Source organism: Pinus tabuliformis, chromosome 4_1 (genome assembly GCF_031772625.1).
Source record: "Pinus tabuliformis cultivar Carrire ecotype Pingquan chromosome 4_1, CPIR1, whole genome shotgun sequence".
NCBI lineage: Eukaryota > Viridiplantae > Streptophyta > Pinopsida > Pinales > Pinaceae > Pinus > Pinus tabuliformis.
The window spans coordinates 584,880,298-584,887,496 of record NC_142303.1 but is presented as its reverse complement, the minus strand read 5'-3'; positions in this window follow the sequence as shown (position 1 = coordinate 584,887,496).

Here is a 7,199-nt window from a genome sequence, read left to right as displayed (position 1 = left end):
CTTTTTGCCATTTATGAATGAAAAAAAAACTGTTTGGCGGCAAAGAGGAATCCAAATTCCAACCATGGTGGAGACTACGGTGAGGAATCCAAATTCCAACCCTGTGAAAACTAAGGTGAGGAATCCAAATTCCAACCGTATAGAGACTAAAGTGCAACCATATCTTCTTTTCGCCATCTGTATGAAAAAACAGACATTCCCTTTTTGCCATCAGTATGAAAAAAACAAATATTCCCTTTTTGCCATCTGTGAATGAAAAAACCAGAATTTTTAGCATTTCCCACCAAGGATGAAATTTGACGGCAATTTGCCTGTCATGGGATGATTTGCCCATTAAAAACAGTTTAAAATTTTGCAAAGCCCTCAAGATCCTTACTTGATATTAAAAAAAAAACCAGAAAAATATGAAAACCGTCCAATGTATCGGGTAACTCTGTTTTAAAATTCCAACCCTTCCATTGCTATCTGGCTGCGTGTCTCTGACATGCAATTGCAAGGAGGTGTGTTTTCTTCTACCCCGCCCCGCCCCGCCCCGCCCTGCCCCGCCCCGCCCCGCCCTGCAATTGTGTTTCGCTCCTTTATTTACTTGCGAGTCTCTTTTTCAACGGCCTTACTGTTTCTTCCATTCTTTGTTTCGTTTTGTTTGCCCGGTTATGATGAGTATTTTTTATGAGTTTCCTTTCTGATATTTTTCCTTGGTTTTCTCTAATGCTGTGTATTTAATTTTTCTATTTCTTTTCTTCTTCGTATTTTATCCAAAGTTTTAACACCTCAGAGTAAAACTGCCATATAATAATTGAATTCCCTCAGCATCTGTGGCTGATTAAAGATTTCCAATCGAGAATGGAGCGATATTTGAGATGACCAAAGATTTCCAATCGAGAATGGAGCGATATTTGAGATGACCAGGTGAATACAGCATTCTTCATGATAAAGATTTTTTCAGACAGAAAAATCATCATAGATTTATATTAAGATAATCTTAGTATGTTTTCATATGACAGTAAGAAACTATCAAGCTATAAAAAGCATATAGAAACAGAATTGAAAGATCCCAAAAGATCAGACCCAAAATCTCAAAAATATGCTCAAGTATTCAAAAGTTGAGTGGCTGTACATCATGGACAGATATAACCTAATACTGGTGGAAAAAGGGTTTGCCAAAATATTTACAGGAAGGATAAATAAATGTGTTAGTTCTTCAGTCAAATTGCTTAACCTCAGCGTGTAATTTTTCTTTGATAATATATAATATGTTTAGAAATTTATATCTCTATGCAACCTGAAATCTGATCAAATACATATAATGCCCTTTTCTGTAGACATATAATGCTCTTTGCTGTAGAGATATAATTAAAGGAGGCATTGCTGCTATGGATGGATTTATATTTTGCCCTTTTCTGTAGAGAATTTAGTTAGAGGAGGCGCTGCTATGGATGGATTGATATTCAGTAAATAGTAGTTTTTCTTTTACAATATATAATACATTTTCAAATTTATATAATTTGATTAAATATACATTTCTCATTTCTCATTATATATATTTGATCTGGTAGGGAGTTCCAAACACCACAACGAATCGATGGATCACTGGTAAGTCAACCACTTCGTGGATCAGGCAAGCCATTCTAAAATTCTTGTAATTGATGAATAAGAAGTCTCAAACCCAGGTGACTCTTTAGCTTGGTGAAGGTCAGGGTCTGGGATTAGAGTTAGAGGTGAGGTAGGGTTAGTTGGTAGGGTTAATTTTAGGTTTGGATTTTGCTCGGAGAACATTATTCTACTCTTTTATACAATTTTGAAACAGCCAACTTGACCTGATTATTTAAAACTTTAATAAACCTCTTATATATAAATAATAATCCTCTTATATCATTTATATATATAAATAACCATGAAGTAAAATCATAGATAATTAGGAGACTGGAGTACGACCACAAGCCTCGTAACTCGTGAAAAAGACCTCAAGAATGACTTTCCATCCCTGAAAAGATGCAAAGGAATAATAGACTTCCAAAATGTTTACCGAAGATATGGAATTAATAATTAATTATAAACATATCAGTAAACTTGAATCAACCATTCATTTGTCAACCAATGATTTGGAGGTAGAAACTGTAGAGGGTGTATGAATAGAAGGTTATGGAGGGAGAGGAATTGCTTGGACAGTCAAAAGTGGTTTGTAGAGGCAGTTTTTGCATCATGTTTTTGATGGTGGAAATGGATTTAGTACCATTAAAAATTTATAGAGCATCTAAAATTATAAAGTTTGACAGCATTTGTTTGGATTTACAAAAAGGAGTAGTCTACCTAGGCGGAGGAATGGGCCGGTTTCCGTCACCGCCCGGAAAAACCTCCGGCTCCGGCCGCCGGAAATTCCTCCGCCCAGCTCCGCCACCCTCAGCGAGCTCCGCCCAGCGCCGCCGCGAACTCCGCCCAGTTCGATTTCGTGAACTTCCAGATACTAACAAACATGGATGCGTGGCGCAATGGTAGCGCGTCTGAATCCAGATCACAAGGTTACCTGTTCGATTCACATCAGGGAGTTCGTTTATTTTTGGTCCAAATGTTCTATGGAAAACTCTGTATTTTCCCATTTTGATACTTTGTTCAGTATAATACCAGAATCTATCACTGCAATCAAAGTAGCAAAGAAATCCTCAACATAGTTATTACAAGGGTGATGTGCACATACGGCGACCTCGGCAGTGAGATTGTCATAGGTTTAGAGAAAAGATTTAGCGAAAAGACTTATATAGTTTTGTTGGGTTTAAACCAAAGCGCTGGACGCAATTATATTAGCGTGATTATTTACAACTGTGTATATACTTGAACTTGTACAGCTGCAGCATTGGGACTGAAAGATACAGTACCAGCATATTTAGACCCGGAACTAACAACCCGAGATCTAGTCACGGGCGTGAGCTTTGCTTCAGCGGGATCAGGCTATGAATAGGTTTAGAGAAAAGATTTAGCGAAAAGATTTATATAGTTTTGTTGGGTTTAAACCAAAGCGCTGGACTCAATTATATTAGCGTGATTATTTACAACTGTGTATATACTTGAACTTGTACAGCTGCAGCATTGGGACTGAAAGATACAGTACCAGCATATTTAGACCCGGAACTAACAACCCGAGATCTCGTCACGGGCGTGAGCTTTGCTTCAGCGGGATCAGGCTATGACAATCTCACTGCCGAGGTCGCCGTATGTGCACATCCACCTTGTAATAATTATGTTGAGGATTTCTTTGCTACTTTGATTGCAGTGATAGATTCTGGTATTATACTGAACAAAGTATCAAAATGGGAAAATACAGAGTTTTCCATAGAACATCTGGACCAAAAATAAATGAACTCACACGTGAATCGAACAGGTAACCTTGTGACCTAGATTCAGACGCACTACCATTGCACCACGCATCCATCTCTGTTAGTATCTGGAAGTTCACGAAATCAAACTGGGCGGAGTTCGCGGCAGTGCTGGGCGGAGGAATTTCCGGCGGCCGGAGCCGGAGGTTTTTCCGGGCTGTGACGGAAACCGGCCCATTCCTCCGCCTAGGTAGACTACTCCTTTACAAAAATCCCTGCCAGATTTTTTCGAAATATAACCGGAATTTCCATAACTTTCAAAACAAAAAAGCAAAATCGTTAGACTATAGCTTCTAAAAATAGAAATTAACACAAATAAAAAATAAATACACTGTATCAAGTCCCTGCCTTGAGCGGGAGTTTCAAGAAAATGTTTAGCACCAACACCTAAAACTTGCCATAAATGGTAATAAAAGTCGAAAGAGCTAAATCTCAAGCACGACTGGTTCTCTAGATCAGAAAGATCCAAGATTTGGAGAAGAGCCTTACATTGAAGTTGCGATATTAGGTTAGATAGGTCACTTCATTAATTAAGGTTGGCTAGCCATGTGGAGAAAGTATGATATTGGGTCTTTTCATGGCATTTGCTCTCAAAGTGGGCAACAAATTTACAAATGCAACAACTCCACCTAAGAAAGTTATGAGTCTTTTGAAGAATATGTTTTACAATTGCCGAGTTTTATTATAAAATACAAATATTTGTACTTGCAAATAGAAGAGTATTAAAATAATTTAAAACATGATTTTAGCAATTATTTATAAGCTTTAGGTGAAGATTGAACAACAATTCAAAATGCTTTAAAGTAAAATAATAATAAAAATAAAGCAACTCACTACATATTACATTTTCATTTTCTTATAATATGTGAATAACTTGATTTTCTTATAATATGTGAATAATTAAACAAAGTATTAATTCAAGTTGAAATTTATGTCTATATATTTTTTATGAAGTTAGGGGATGCAAATACTCAACGTCGTGTGTTATATTTTTCACAAAACCTCAATATATACCTTTCAATACTAAAAACATGTAGTATTATGTCGACTCAAAATCAACTGAGAGCTCCATTAACGTTAATGTCGGATTTATATGTCTATTCCACTATGGATGGAACTATGGTCATAATTAACAGGATTTCCACGCATTAATATAAAAGAACTATGGAACTTTTAATCTCCCTGCTAAATCCTATGTGATGGAACTATGGTCATAATTAACAGTATTTCCACATTTCTAGAATAGGAACTGGTTTTACAATTCCACCACCACGTCATATAGATACATGCGTTCTATAAAAATTGGTATGTGAGTAGAGCACTTAGAAAATGTGTCATCGTGTAGTCGGGCCCTGAGCTTGCATGCAACACATTTATCCCCTTTGAGAATCTCCCACAAAGCTATTCAGTTAGAGCTAAACTGAGTTTCAACTGAGTTTCAGCGGCCTCTACAAGGCACGAACCTGCTCAGGAAGCTTGGGATCAGTCCTTGTCATACAAACTTTATGTTCCTCCTTGCAAGAGCTCTGATATTTGCATTGGATTTCCTCCCAAGGAAGATGCATCCATGGATGATGAGGCAGTGAACACGAGTTAGAGACTAGGGTTGCTCTGTTGAAGTGCTCAATCACAGATTTTGATTATATTCTGTGTTTTGTTCAGAACTCAAAGGAGCCCATCTGTATTGCTTTATGATTTCAGATCGCGAAAGCAAGGGTTCTATAGGCTCATGTGCTGAAAAAAGGGTTCTATAGGCTCAGTGGTATCAGTTATTCATGATCCTTGGCTTAGCGTAAACAGGAAAATCTTGACACTGGACAAATCGCTGAATCAAAGCAGAAGTTAGGTTTTCACGTGCCAACTTTCTTATTTGAGGGATTGCTTCAATCCAAGCGGAGAAATACACAAACAAAATTCGCAATTCTCGAAACAAGTATTTGAAACTCCACAACTTTATTTAATGCCTCGCTCTTCGATTTGTTGTTTGATGTCTTGCCTCAGTCCAAGCTGAGAAATGAACAAACATAATTCACAATTCTTGAAACAAGTATTCAGCAGAGTGTTGTTTTTTCTAATTAGCAATTTCTCTTAAAAAAACTTAATTAGCAATTTATGTCTTAATACTTAATTAGCAATTTATGTCTTAATATTTTAATTTCCGTCTTAATCTTTTAATCATTTAAGTAGATAAAACATTATATGTAGTAGTCGTTGTACCTGATCTCTTTTATTTTTCATGGATGATACATGAAATGTTTCTATTAAATTAAGGTTTCCAAAGAATATTGTAATAGTCTCTCTCTGTCTGTGTGCTTAAGTGCATGCATATAATCACTTAGACTATAAAAAGTTGGCTTGCATATTCTCATGTATTTTCTTTCTTGAAGCTCTTTTGCACATAGATGTTCCGTAATTTTAATCTCGGATATGACTTGATTGATATCTCAATTTCTCAATGAAAAATGATAATTGATAATGGGGTAATTCTTATGTTGCATGAGATTTTGGAAGGTGGGAACGTTGGGAACTTGGGTACGTGGGAACGTTGGGAACTTGGGTATGGCTAGAGGTTTCCCAAAAATTTACAGGAAACTGTTAATCTGGAACTGTAATATTATATAATAAAAAAAATAAAAATATATAATTATACAATAATCAAAATTAATATTAAATCAAAATATTCAAATATTAAAATCAATTTAAATATATAAACTCTCTTATATATAAAATAAATATATTCTTTGGGTGTCTCTCTTCCTAAGTCTCTCCCTTTTATATATATAAAATATTAAAATGTCAAGTTCATTATCAATTCTCTAAGACATGACCAGTATTTGAAACAATCTGCCTTAAAAATACAAAGGAACAATTTTACCTATGTTTCTCTAGTTATTCTTATGAGAAAAAGTAAAATGACTCTAATGATTAAGCATTCACTGCCACATACAATATACACACAATTTCCTGCGATACATATACATAAACAAAAAAATAAATACTAATCAGCATGACATCCCAGATATCGCCCTTACATTGAAGTGTCACAGGGTCCCTTAACCCATCAAGAGATTGCTCCAGTTTCTCAATTAAGGATATCCGTGTTAAGGATGTCTTGGCCTTTCTTCCTGCGAAGGTTTCAACAAAGCCTCATGTTTTGTGGGCAATTCAACATATTTGTCTATATGCTTTGTATTTCCCAACCCCAGGGAAAGTGAGAACTCCAAAAAAAACGCATTCTTCAAAGCTCTCGGAACTTTCCCAAGCTCCCATTGCAGCTCCCACAGACAAGGGAACATTCCCATACAGTTCCAAAGCTTCCTTGAGCATGGGAACCACTGAAACAAGTTTCCCACCTCTAGGGAGCGGTTCTAATGTAATAGAGGGTAATTCTCTAATGCCAATTTCATTGGAAAAACATAAAATCTAGCACAATTAGTGAGTTGGATAATAGTACTTGATGATGAGTAATTCTCTAATGCCAATTTCAGCGGAAAAACAGAAAATCTAGCACAATCAGTGAGTTGGATAATATTACTGGATTAGGCTGCAAGGTTTTCCAAAAGCTACAAGGTTTTCCAAAAGCTTCTGAAATTCCTATTTCCAAAATGCTAAATCTTCCCATTTGCTAAATTCGGAGTTCTAGACACCAAACCTAAAATTCAAAACATGGGTTATGTGCAGGGCCTTGGTTTCTGAAATGGGTATGCCTAGGATTTCACTCTAAGTGTGTATGTTGTATTTAGTGAAAACACTGGCTATGAAATCTTTTGTGGGGTTTTCTTTTAAATATTTCGCAGAGAAAGTTTCAGCCTCGTCCATGACTTTCTC